This window comes from Heteronotia binoei, chromosome 21 (assembly GCF_032191835.1).
Source record: "Heteronotia binoei isolate CCM8104 ecotype False Entrance Well chromosome 21, APGP_CSIRO_Hbin_v1, whole genome shotgun sequence".
In the NCBI taxonomy this organism is placed as follows: Eukaryota; Metazoa; Chordata; class Lepidosauria; order Squamata; family Gekkonidae; genus Heteronotia; species Heteronotia binoei.
In genome coordinates this window covers 57,083,444-57,097,906 of record NC_083243.1, presented here as the reverse complement: position 1 = coordinate 57,097,906, position 14,463 = coordinate 57,083,444, and positions in this window count along the sequence as shown.

The window sequence follows — 14,463 nt, the reverse complement described above, 5'->3', positions numbered from 1 at the left end:
GTCTCGGGAGCAAAAGCGCTCTCCACCCAGAACAAGCCTTGTGCGAAATCACTCAGTGATTTTCTCCTCTCTCTGGGCTTTCAAAACTGTCTTTAGAACTATAGAACTGAAGCACACATCTAAGGAACAGGGTGAGGCAAGCCACAAAGCCATCCCCTTCAATAACAAGGCCCCTCCAACAACCCTCTCATCCATTATTGCAGACAAGACATTATGATATTAGCCCAAATCAGAGGTTTAGTGCTAATTTTTAGCAGTAATTGTAATATATATTTCTTTGTGTCTTCAGAGAGTTCAATAAGCAGAAAATAACTGGGATAATACAGAAGTAGAATACATGGGGATAAATGTGGACCCTAGACCCTCAGGAGAGGTGAAGGATGCTGCTAATAGCTTCTATACTTTAAAATAGATAAATGTCAGAATAAAAATATTAGAAGAGTTATGGGAATGAATCAAAGCAATGATTTATCTGCTCTAGCACTTGATAGTCCACTAGATAGACTTGACTAGTGGGTAAATCAGTATGCAGTCCACTCAGTGGAGACATAAACAATAGTTTAAATTATAAGATGATGAATAACTTATATGTTAGAAAAAAATGAGCAGTAAGGAACCAGCTGCCCAGAAAAGTTACACAATCTACCGTATTTTTCCCTGGAGACTTCTGAGCTTAACAGGTATTTGCAGGAGTCACTTTATGAGCAGGACTTTTGGGTCTAACAAGCAGTTTTGCTAGAAATTGACTGTTTCCAGCCGGAGCTCTTTCAAATGTATAGGAAGGTTGACTTGCAGGTTTGAATGTGTCCAGGGCTTTTTTTCTGGAGAAACATGGTGGAATAGAGTTCCAGAACCTCTTTGTGGAAAAAAAATTCTCCCCCAAAATGTTTAAATTCATGAAGGCCACCCATGTGTTTCTCCTTCATTTCTCTCTTGAGAGTTCTGGCACCTCTTTTTCCTGGAAAAAAAAGCCCTGAATGTGCCTACCCAGGACCGGCGCGTGGGAGTCGGCAGGGTAGGTGGCAGCCTGGGGTGCTACCCCACTTGGGGGAATCACCAGGCGCCCCCTTACCCACACAGAGCGCTCCTTCAAGCCTGCCTTGAAGCCTCCGAAGAGCACACTGTTTTAGCATTGCCTGGCCACTTTCAACCCGAAAGATTTTTAAACTGTTGTTCCCATCTCTTTCATTTTAATAACATGAGTGTTCTGACATATGTATATATAATATTACTCTTGTGTGTACTGTGTTCATTTCATTACAAGAAAAATGCTATGGAAAGATGAAGGCGGAGCCTCTGAATAATTATCTAATTAATGCCCCTATAATAATGAATATAATGAATGTGCTTTGCTTCCAAGAATTAAAATGTCTGATGTAACTTTTCCATTGAAATGCTGACCACCGCACAGTGGGTGCGGGCCTAAAACTGGCTAGCTAGATAAGAGAAATGGCCTCTTAGAGGCGTCTTGCTATAATAGATAAGGGATGGTGTCATGGAATTTTACCAGGGAGGACTCTGCGAAGGAGGGATCTTGAAATCAGATAAGCCTGTGTACTTGCTGGAAAACTGTCTGTATGCAGAATGATTGTAACTCAGTCTTTGGGGCAGCCAAGCCCGACTGGGTAAACCTCGCTTCATACCAGAAATCCTGTGCGGACCTCGTTATTTTTCTGCTACATTTACCTGGTGCGATTGGTCGTGAAAATAACGAGGTAGGATATTTCCTTCTCCTTGGGGTGGCTGCATAACCATCTACCTTCCACCCTTGTGGTGGGAAGATCAGACTAGGCACCACGGTCACATTTTTGATCAAGTCCAGCTCTCTCCGCCCTGTTGGGGGAAGGTGTCCGGTTCACCAACCAAGATCCCACGCCTGGTTGAACTGACATGTGCAGGGAATCAGAAGATCTTCAGGATTGTGAATATGAACTGTTTGGGAATCTGGAATTAGGAGAGAAGGGGGATCTGATCACCCCTTAAGCCCTGTCCAGTAGGCTCCGCGCTGGCGCTGAAGCACAGAGGCTAGGATCTGGGAGGATTTCTGTGGTGTGTGTGTGAATGAGAGGACGTGCAGCTTCTAAGCAAAAGTGGACTCTTTTTTGTGCATTTCCCAGTAGGAAGACCTCACTGGGTCACGAGAGAGAGGAAGTGAAAACCCCCAGGGCTCCCTGGCTGTCCAGACCCCTTACTGGCGGCTTCTGTTTCCTGTTTTCCCTAGAAGTGTCTTGTCTAAACGTCTGGTTCCATGGGTGGAAATCAGTCAAAAACATTAGAATACATGTGTCAGAACTTTGAGGAACATTTTTGTGATGATTATGGAGTCGAACTGACTCCTGAAACTCTGAAAGTGTTATGTCCGGAAGACTGGGTGACCTTACATGTAGAATGGCTGCCCGAGGGTAGCTTTGACCAAGGCTTGCCTCATCAAGTTTATAGGAGTGTAATACAGTTCCTGAATCACACAAGTCAGTTTCTCTACATCGACAGTTGTGCAGCAATGGTGCAGAAGTCTTACTGGTGGCCAGAAAAATTGCAGAGGATGAAAAAGAAGTGGGCTCAAACGGCCGCTGATAAAGCTGCAAGTCAAATTATGGCTTTGCACCGGGATGTGTTAACAAAAACAACTTCTCCTGCAAAGGAAAAGACCCCAGTGTTAGATGCCGGATCTGAAGACCCCTTGGCCAGTCCCCTGCCATATGTCCCAGCATACCTACCTCTCCCGATGCTGCCAGCTGGAGGAGGTGCCAGAGCAGCAGAAGGCAAGGCTGATGGCGAGAGACAAGCGCAGTCAGTTAAAGGCGCTCCACAATCCTTTGATGAGGAGAACCAGGAAGCAGAGGTGAATGAGGGAGCCAGGGCTGTGAAAGGACGAACAAGATCCCTGCAGACTTTAAATCCAATCCAGCAGCTGTTTTCTGAATGATCGTTTCATGCAACAGCTCCCCGTTATTCCACGCCTGTGTCTAACAGCCAGAGATTAGCTGCACCTTTTAAATCGCCCCTAGAGTTATCCTTCAACACTGAATTCTCTCTCAGCATTGAGCAAACTTCCAGCTCCTCCACGGCCTCCCCCTCAACTTTTCCGAGTTTTATATCTGGCTCACAGTGCTCACTGCTAGCTCCGCTTCAGAAAGTTCACATCCCTCAACAGCCTGGCCCTAGCATTGAGACCCATTATATGTATGTGCCCTTCACTTCAAGTGATCTAGTAAACTGGAAAATCCACACTGTTGCATTTTCTGACGATCCTACCCCAATGACAAATCTGCTAATCAGTATTATGGCTACAGATCAGCCTACCTATGCAGACTGTCAACAGCTTTTACTAACCCTCTTTACAACAGAGGAGAGAAGCTGCATCCTGCATCATGCTCGAAAACATGTAGAAGGAAAAGTCCCCCCAGAAACTGCAGATAGAGAAGAGTGGATAAAGGTCCGTTTTTCTGCAACAGACCCAAATTGGAACCCCAATGGCTGTGAGTCCAAAGAACATCTACCAGAATACAGGCAGGCAATCTTAGAGGGGATGAAAGAGGCAGGCAAGAAGCCTATTAATATGTCCAGAGTCAGTGAAGTTCTCCAGAAAGTAGATGAGAGCCCCAGAGCTTTTGCTGAGTGCTTGATGCAAGCATTTCGAATGTATACTCCAATCGATCCTGAGGCTGCAGAAAATTTATGCATGGTGAATACAGCTTTTGTCACTAAAGCCTATGCTGACATCCACAAAAAGCTCCAAAAGCAAGATGGCTTTGCCGGCATGAGTTTATCCCAACTGCTAGAGATTGCCCAGAAAGTTTATGCCAATCAGGATGTAAACCAGAAGCAGGAGGCAGAAAGAAAGATGAAAAAGAAGGCTGACTTGTTGGCAGCAGCTCTGTCTGGGCAGCCATCTGTGAGAGGCAGAGGGGCTGTTCGGGGGCAAGGATTGCATGGTGGAAACCAAAGAACTGTGATAATCTGCTGATAGGGGGCCAAGGACTTACAGACCTGTCAAGAAGCTACTGCTACTTTGCTAACACTCTTAACTAAGGCTGGGTATAAAGTGTCTCGAAAGAAAGCTCAGCTATGCCAAGAGACGGTGAAATTTTTAGGCTTCCATATATTCTGGGGCAGACAGCAGCTACTCAGGGAGCGAAAAGAGACTGTGTGTGCTATTCCTGTGCCCACTACCAGGTGCCAGCTGAGAGAATTCTTAGGAGTAGCAGGGTTCTGCAGAATAGGAGACCCCAATTTTGCTATAACAGCTAAGCCCTTTCACAAAGCCACAAAGGGGGGAGAAAAAGCACCCTTTGAATGGACAGAGCAATGTCAAAATGCTTTTGAAACTTTGAAGTGCCAGCTCATGCAGGCTCCAGTCCTGAGATTACCAAATACCGAAAAGCTCTTTACTCTGTATGTGCATGAGCGAGAAGGAATAGCTGTAGGCGTTTTGATTCAATTGCTGGGATCTTGGCCTTTGCCAGTGGCATACCTGTTTAAACAACTAGACACTGTAGCCAAAGGGTGCCCCCCGTATGGGTCCAATAGCAGCTGTAGCAAAACTTGTGAAGGAAGCAGACAAGTTTACCTTTGGCAGCCAGCTTGAAGTAAAGGTACCCCACTATGTCTCTTTGAGCACAAAGAGAACTATTGGTTCACTAATGCACGCATGGTCAGATACCAAGCTCTTATGTGTGAAAATCCCTGTGTGAAAATAGTGACAGTGTCAACTCTGAACCTATCTTCCCTGTTGCCAACTCCTGGTGTAGAATTAGAACATAACTGCCTAGAAGTTATGGAAGAAGTCTATTCCAGACGGCCTGATCTAAAAGATGCCCCATTTTCAGATCCAGATATTGAGTATTTTACTGATGGGAGCAGCTTTGTCCAGGATGGGAAGCGGAGAGCAGGATATGCGGTCATTACTCTAGAAACAGTGATCGAGGCTGATGCGCTGCCGGTCTCCACTTCAGCAGAGTTAATTGCCCTTATCAGAGCACTTCGGTTAGCAGAGGGACTTAAAGTAAATATTTACACTGACTCCAAATATGGCTTCATGACATTGCATGCCGCTTTCCACCCACAGAATTCAGCAAAAGTTGAAAGGGCCAACAGATCTTTGAAGAACGCCCTGTCTAAACTCTGTCAAGAAACCCACTTGCCATGGACTACAGTGTTGCCAATGCATTGTTCCAGTTGCACTGCCTGCCCCACAAATGTCTTAAACTATCGCCGTTCAAGATTGTTTATGGAAGACCACCCCCTATAGTCCAAGGAGTTAGGGGCGACCTCTCACAGTTGGGGAGCCTCATAACTTGTGAGGAATTGCAAGCCTTAGGCAAAGCTGTAAAAGATGTGCATAGGTATGTGTTTGAGACTCTGCCATATCCAATTTATTCTCCTGTACATGCTTACCAGCCAGGATAGATAATTTAGATAGATAATTTTATTTGTATCCCACCCTCCCCGCCGGAGCAGGCTCAGGAGACAGTGTGTGGGTTAAAAGCTGGAGGGCAAAGACTTTACAGCCTAAATGGAAGGGCCCTTTTACTGTCCTTTTAAGTTCCCCTACTGCTGTCAAGGTCCAAGGAGTGGCAGCGTGGAGCCATTGGTCTCATTTAAAGCAAGCTGCAGATCACTGGAAAGCACAGCCAGTTTCAGGGAAGCCATTGACTCTGAAATTTACTAAAGACTCTATCCAGCCTTAAGCCATCCAGTAAAGACTAAAAGTCAGCAGCTGGTAGCTGGTGGGACTTGCTTGAAAGCAGGTCCAGCACACCCGAGCTTCATCAGCAGCCTTGTTCCAGCCACACCCAAAGGCTGGCTGGTCTGCACATAGCCGAAGCTTTAGAGGAAGTCATCTGGAGCTACATAGAGTTAGATATTTATTTATATTAGTTACTCTGGACCTTTTTGAGCCTCCTTCATTATTTCTAGTATTGAGTGTGTAATTGAAAAAGGTGCTATTGCATTGTAAGTTTTTGATGAAAGACCAAAGAATCATGCATGCTTCAGGTGCTCTCATTGCTGCAATATTCTGCTGTGCTTTTGCCCGTGTGTGTTGTTCTCAAGTTGCAAGATGTACTAAATCTAGGGAAGTTGTATAGAACGTAATACAAAAATAGTTTGTGTAGAACGTGGAGTGTCTTATTATCAGGCAAAAATTGAGTATTCCAGTTTAGGAGGAATAAAACCCTATAGAGGGAGTTTCCGCTGCCTGACTTTACAGTGGGTATGCTGGCCAGTTAATTAAAGTCTCACAAGAAGAAAAAGTCAAAGCTTAAGCCACCTGTCCAGTAGACTAAGAAAATTCTGTATAAGGCTGTGTTTAATGATGCTCAGGATGAAAAAATTGTTATTCCAGAACCTGGGAGTAATCTTTTTATAGCCCTGGCTGAACAGATAGCTGGCTCCCTAAATATTTCAAACTGTTGGGTGTGCGGAGGTCCACTGATGAGTGAAAGGTGGCGTTGGGTTGGCATGGAGGTTTTGCCTTCAGACTTGGACCAATGGAATAAACCTAGATCGGAGTTAAAGTCAGAAGAGAGGAAGATATGGGAACAGCAAAAAGTGATGAATGGAGAATTGTGCATTTCCCGGGCTGTGTTGTGGGTGAATGGAAAGCATGTTGGGCACTCTTAGAGCCACCGGACTTTGTTAGTCAGCTCCACTAAGGAGAAGCCAAAATGGGTACAGGCAGATGGCACTGTTATAGAGGATTTTCAGCCATGGGAAAATGTTAGCAGCATAAATAAATACTCTAATGCTGCTTCAGATTCCTCTGATCAATGGATGGCTCCTGAAGGGTTATATTGGATCTGTGGTAAAAATGGCTTATACACTCCTGCCCAGGAGATGGCATGGGACTTGCATTATTGGAACAATGCATCCCAGCTTCTTTCTTTTTCCTTTAAATGTTGGTTCTGCCTTGGGAACCCCAGTATTCGATGACTATGTTAGATCAAAGTGTTCCTTGGACATCGAAGGGACGCCGTGGGGAAACGAATGGCCCTCAGAATGGATCATTGAATATTATGGCCCAGCCACATGGGCACAGGATGGGTCTTGGGGCTACCGTACACCTGTGTACGTGCTAAACCGTATTATTAGATTGCAAGCTGTGGTAGAAATTATAACAAATCAAACAGCCATGGCCCTAGAGTTGTTAGCTAGACAGCAGACCCAGATGCGTGAAGCCATATATCAGAACCGCTTGGCTCTGGACTACCTATTAGGTGAAGAAGGTGGTGTCTGTGGGAAGTTTAATCTTTCAAATTGTTGTTTAAATATCGATGATAATGGAGAAGCTGTACAGAATACAGCATCTGAAATTCGTAAAATAGCTCATGTTCCAGTGCAAACATGGAAGAACTTGGATGTGTCATGGTTTGGGCAAATTATGGGAGATTGGAAACATATTCTATTGTTAATTGGTATTTCTTTAGGAGGTTTGATGCTACTGCCATGTTTAATTCCTATTATAAGGTACAGTGTTAATAATGCCGTGAAGGCACTCACTCCCTTAGGAAAAAATGTTAATCTCATGTACATGTCTCCAGAGGAAAGGAAACAGTACTTTATTAATTTGTTTGAAGATGGTCAGTCTCCTTCAGGCTAAATAAGCTTTCAGAGACTGAAAGGGGGGAAATGAAGGCGGAGCCTCTGAATAATTTATTAATATCCCTTTGCTTCCAAGAATTAAAATGTCTGATGTAACTTTTCCATTGAAACGCTGACCACTGCACACTGAGTGCGAGCCTAAAGCTGGCTAGCTAGATAAGAGAAATGGCCTCTTAGAGGCATCTTGCTATAATAGATAAGTAAGGGATGGTGTCATGGAATTTTACCAGGGAGGACTCTGCAAAGGAAGGATCTTGAAATCAGATAAGCCTGTGTGCTTGCTAGAAAACTGTCTGTTTGCAGAATGTTTGTAACTTAGTCTTTGGGGCAGCCAAGCCCAACTGGGTTCTACTTTTGGTGCCCGAAGTAAACCTTGCTTCATACCAGAAATTCTGTGTGGACCTCATTATTTTTCTGCTACAAAGAGAGCCTAACATTTCTTTCATGGTCAGTTAAGAGATGGTGTTACATAGACACTCTACCCAACTATTTCTGGTATTGGAAGGCCAGAAATAATAGATATGGGCCCAAGGGCACATCTAGAACTTTCAGTCTGAGGGAGCATACTTGGCCATTGCCTTCCTGATCTTTGGGCGGGGCGGGGGCAGAATGGCAAAAAAAACCTATCCTTTCTCCTCACTTGAATCTGTTGACAGTGTGGTTTAATATTGTGTGACCAATAGGTGTTTTATTTTCTGTCATTCTTATACTACAATTTTGCTATGGTTCTACATATTTGATACATCTTAAGTTGCATTGAAAGCTAAAAAGGTGAAAGGTGAACACATGAAACTACCTTATTCCTGGCCCATTTTGTGCAGTACTGTCTAGTCAAACTTGCAGCAACTCTCTTAAGGGTTATGTAGATGCCTGGTCTAGCCCATTGCTAGAGGGATCAGAAACTGAATCTAGGACCTTCAGTATGCAAAGCACCTACTCTTCCACATAGCTACACTTCCCCTGTTACTCAGTCTAACACGTGCCATAAGCAAACAAGGTATTTCTAGAGTCTGTGGCACCAGAAGACTCAAGAGAAGGAATCTCTATTAGCTGAAGAACATATGAAATCAGATGGGCATATCCTATGTGCAAACAAGCTATATGAAAAATATACACACTTAGCTTCTATATGAAAAATATACACACTTAAGTGTCTGGGAGTGATTGAGAGAAAAGATGTGGTAAGAAGAATCATGAACATTTGGTTGGTACTAGTGGCTGTTACACCTGAAAAAACGTAGAAAGGCATTACTCCTGAGGAAATCTACTGATGAAATGGGCCTATATCTGGGTGCTCATAGACTTTTTTTGCAATATGGAAATGTTAATATTGGACCTCTATTACAACATGACGTATGCAAAATTTACATTATGAAATATTTGAATGGATATTTAAATTGGACTTTTATTACAACATGAAGTATGTAAAATTTAAAATGTGGAGCATTAAAATATATGAAGGTTTTTAAATTGTTACTATAAACTTTGTTTATTATCACAGTAGTTGTTTAACTTCCATTGCCTGTCCAAATTACTGTGATCCCTTTTCCTTGTTACATTTTCTCCAGGGGAGCTGATCTTTGTCATCTGGAGAACAATTGTAATAACAGGAGATCTCAAGGTGCCACCTAGATGTTAGCAACCCTGGAAGGAAGTTTAAATTATTTTTTGTCTGGAAAGTGTTAAAGGCACAAGACTCTGAAGAAGTACGGGGTGGGGAAAGTATCTGCCAAGAAATTCTTGCTGAAAGAGATCAGTGCTGCTCAGCACTGTCCAAATTTATTTTTAAATAAAATGGTTCTTTCATTGATTTTTTTTCAAAGAAAGGACCCAGTCTGCCCTCCTGACTAGTGCAAAGGTGGATTTTGCACTTTAAATCATTGAACTGTACTTGGAGACCATTGTATCAAGGTAATAACAATCAACACTCAGCCTTGGAAAGGTGCGGTGTGTTGGGCAGGCTTTCAGTTCGCCTAATTATCAAGCTTATTAATCTCCATTTCAGGCTGCCTCAATATGAACCAGCAGGAGAGGCTTGTTTCCCAGTCGGCTGGGGGAACTGTAATTTGCATAACCTGTAGTACACACACACACACACACATTACCCCCAAGGGGGGGAGAGTTCTGTTGGGTTCCCGAAGAAAACCATCATAAATAGTGCTCCCCCCTCTGTCTCTGCCCCCCCGGGGCCAATGTTGTTTTCTTTTACAGCTGCAATCATGGAAACAAACAAACTTGCACTGCTATTAAAAAATGAGCTTTCATTGGAGACATTGGTTGAAAATTCAGGGTAACAGCAGTTGCTGCAAATCATGCAGGCAGACACCGCCATACAAGGGCCCTACCTATCTGATATTTAACTTTCAGGCTGCTGCTTTAAGGAACAGCCCTTACAAATTTATTGGCAAAGGCCCTGAGAGTACCTTCAAATAAGCACACTGAATTTCTTATGCAGGATCTTCTGCCTCTAACGCTTCTTCAGGCTCTGCATACATTTATTGGAAAGCTTTTTATGTCTAGGATTAGTATCTTATTTTCTAGAAGGGCCTCTGTGAGTTTAGCAACTGTGTTATAGGAAGGCATTCAACAGCTAATGTTTCCTCCCCATCACTGCATCATTCTGCCAAGCTGAGGATGCTAAAGAGATTCATCCATTGTATCAAAAGCTTGATAATGCTGGTTTGGCACTTTCAGAGCATTCTGGCTTCCCATAACTCTTGGTAACTTTTCATTCCTTGGGACCCTTACAATGTAGCTGATAAACTTGTACTGGGGATATCTGGGTTCTGATTCCCACACACGTGAAGCTCCCTGGGTGACTTTGGTTCTATCTTACAAGTTTGTTGTGAGGTTAAAATGAAGTAACACAACACCATGTATACCTCCCTGAACTCTTTGGAGAGAGATCTGGATTAAAATGTGTTTATTAAAAACATGATATCATATCCTTTGAAGATTTTTTTGAGGGTTTTGTTTTAAAAGACTGAACAATTATCAAGCTAACTTTTCTTTATCTCAAAACACATTTTACATTCCATTGAAAAGACATTTCTGGAGAAAATTAATTTAGTGTAGAGGGAGTCGGATTGGGTTTTTAGGACTGCAAAATTAAATTCTGAAATTGTATAGAATGGATAATTGACTTACATAATCTACAGCAGTGGTCCCCAACCTTTTTGGCACCAGGGACTGATTTTGCGGAAGACAATTTTTCCACAGACTGGGGTGGGCGGGGGGGGGGGACAATGAGGGTTTCGGGATGATACAATTGTGCACTTTATTTTGGTGTGGTGGTTGTGTGTGTGGACTCTTATCTGCGAGAACTGGGTTTGATTTCCCACTCCTCCACCTGCAGCTGCTGGAATGGCCTTAGGTCAGCCATCACTCTCTTGCAGAGCTGTCCTCAAAAGGGCAGCTTCTGTCAGAGTTCTCTCAGTCCCACCTACCTCACATGGTGTCTGTTGTGGGGGAGGAAGATAAAAGAGATTGTGAGCCACTCTGAGATTTGGAGTGGAGGGCAAGATAAAATCCAATGTCTTATTATTATTATTACTACATTGTAATATATAATGAAATAATTCTACAACTCACGGCCCGGTTGCTAACAGGCCAGGGACCGGTACTGGTCCACAGACCGGGGACCCCTGATCTACAGGACTGGGGTTTTGTTTTTTTAACAAGAATTGCTCTGATCCAACAACCACTTTAAGTTTATAAATTAAGACATGTGCATGATTTCTTAAGAGCTATGACATGGCTATCCTTGTTTTTGCAGCTATGCACATTAGAAATGTCTTATTTTGCTTGAATTGTTTGTTGAGATTCTTGCAAAAAATCTACAAGCAGTAGATTAATCAGAAACTGACCAGTGATCCACTGACTGGGCTGTCTGGATGGCAGGGCCAGCACATGGGAGTAGGTGGGGCAGGTGGCTGCCTAGGGTGCTACTCCACCTGGGAGTGCCACCAGGCACCCACTTACTCCCCTTGCCCCTTCCCAACCTGGAAGGCACTGCTTGGCTGCTGTGCTCTCTGGAGGCTTCCTTAGAAGCCTCCAAAAAGCACGATGTTTTAGTGCTGCCCAGCCGCTTTCAAGCCGAAAGTGGCCACTGAGCTCTTTGGAGGCTTCTTTGGAAGCCTCTGAATAGTGTGGTATTTTAGCAGCGCCCTGCCGCTTTTGAGTGGAATGCAGCCGAGTGGCGCCGTCAGGTTGAAAGCAACCAAGCGGTGCTTGAAAGTGGCCAGGCGGTGCAGGGGGAAAGTGTCGGCACGGCAGCTCTCTTGTCTCCCCCCCCATGCCACCATGCACGACGACGTCACTAGTGATGTCATCGCACCACATGTGCAAAAAAAAAAGAAAGGGCGCTTGTAGGGATCTGCCGAGAGTGGCAGAACCCCTAGCGCCAGGCCTACTGGATGGACTACCTTTGGCACACGCCTTTGGTACACACTTAATCATGTGCAAATTACAACTAACAAAGTAAACACTGCACAAACAGGTGAGATAATTAGAATAGTATATTGGAATGCATTTCTCTGGTCTGGTAACAGAGGAGACGTAACACTGCACTACAGATCACCCCACCTCAAAGAAAAATATGCTATTAGTTACCTCCATGTTTGAGAGGAGATAGATGGAGCATAACAACAAAGTCTCAGTTATTCTTAGCATTCTGCAATTATGAAGGATATATATGTACGCATCTATCTCCAGTTTTCACATATATATTTGATTCTCACTGTTGTTTCTCTTGAGGAAACTTCATTCTAATACTTTTTGCCAAGTGAAATTTTCTTCTAGTGGTGACTTGACTAGCAAAATCCCAGTGTTAAAAGGGGGTAAAACAAGGTTGGGTGCTGGCCCCGCATCTTTTAAATTTATTTTTAACTGACCTGGTACAATTTTTGAACCCTATTAATGGTCATCCACCTAAACTAGCAGACCAAGTGGTCCCCTTATTACTTTATGCCGATGCTACTACCATCCTCTCTTGCACAAGTGTGGGCCTGCAAATGTATTTGAATGCCTTCTAAGACTACTGTAATTGTAATTCACTCTCTATCAATTATGCCAAATCTAAAGTAGTTGTCTTTTCAAATTGCTGGTGCCTACAGAGATAGTTTATTGGCAACTCAACAATTGAACAAACAAAAATTTTTAAATACTTGGGGATCACTTTTAATCACAAGCTAAGCTGGGTTTCACATCGTAACAACACTGTCAACTTGGCTAAATGTTCGGCTGCTCAAATTAAACAGTTTTTCTTTGCAAGAAACAACCAATGAGTTCCAGCAGCAATTAAGGTGTTCAAAGCTAAAACGCTAGCCCAAATTCTCTATGGTATCCCTATATGGATCTCAGCATTTACCAGGAAAGTGGAGGGCATTCAAGCCTCATTCTTTAGACAAATTCTTGGTATGCCAAAATGTGTGTCCTACTTTGCTCTCTGAAGTGGGTCAGTCTTTGGTGGAGAAAAAAGCCTGGATTGCAGTGTTTAAATTCTGGCTCAAAATTCACTTTAGAACAGATCCTAACAACCTTCTTGATTATATGAAAAGAGACCCATATATTTCATCCTGGACGGCAGTGCTTATGTCCAAACTTAACCAGTTGGAGATAGAGGTTGATGATTTTTTTTACTTCTGATGAGTCATATATCTTCAGATGTATTAAATTGAGACTGTGGGAGTTGGAGGAAATGAAACTATGGCCAACAGACCCTTATATTTGCTCCCCAGCTTCCTTAGGTCTTTATGCTTTCTGCAGCAAAATGCCCCATTATCTATCAGACTTAACCATTCCAAGTCATCACAGGGCATTTATGTTGGCTAGACTAAATGCATTTCCCTCCAAAGTTTTACAAGGGAGATATCATTGAGTCCCTTTAGGCAACAGACTCTGTTCCTGTGGAGCAAATATTCCCAACTCAATTCAGCATATATTGCTTGATTGTTCCTTTCATCATAATCTCTATAAAGATTTATTTTGCAAGCTTTCTTTCTCCCCAGATTTGTCTATTCTGCCACCCTTTTATTATTTATTGAACGATGCTGAGGGGGAGGTTAGCAAGGCTGTAGCAAAATTTTTGGCTGACATCCTTAAATTTAAATCTGACCATGTATGAATGCATCTGTAAACTCATTTTCATTTTGATTTTATCTCCAATGTTTAAATTTTGATATTCTGCGTATTTTTATTTGCAACTGTTATGCCATTAAAGGTTTGGTATGGTATTTGCTTCTCTGTCCCCCGCCCTCAAAATTAAATCCAAACAAAGGTGACCTTATAAACTTGTTATTCCTGTTTGCATCTGTTAAACATCTCCATTATGTTGTATGCTAATTTGCTGTTCAACTTCTGCCTTATATTTATGGACTGGTGAATTCCATTTCAATGAATCTGAGGAAGTGTGGATGCACATAAAAGCTCCTACCTTAAATAAAACTTCATTGGTTTTAAAAGTGCCAGTGGACTCAAACTTTCTTCTAGGATAGAGAATGTTCTAGGATACAGGAATGAGTAGCTAAAAAAACAATCCATGTGATATCATTGCGTTTAGACAGCCAGTATGGTATATTGGTTAATATGTTAGACTAGCGTTGCCAGATCCCCCGGTACAGGTGGGGGTTCCCTGCTGACAGACCCCATTGCTCAACAACTGATCAGCTGGCCAGTGGGGGGAGCTTACCCTGAAAAAGAGGGAGGTTCTGCAAAGATGCAGCCATGTGCCTATGTCATTGCTTGCATAACCCAGAAGTAGCATCATGACTTGAATGTTGGACTGATACTCTGGTATTAGGGCAAAATCTTTATGGTAGATTTGGCTTCTACCACAGAGGTTTTGCCCAAATACTAGAGTGT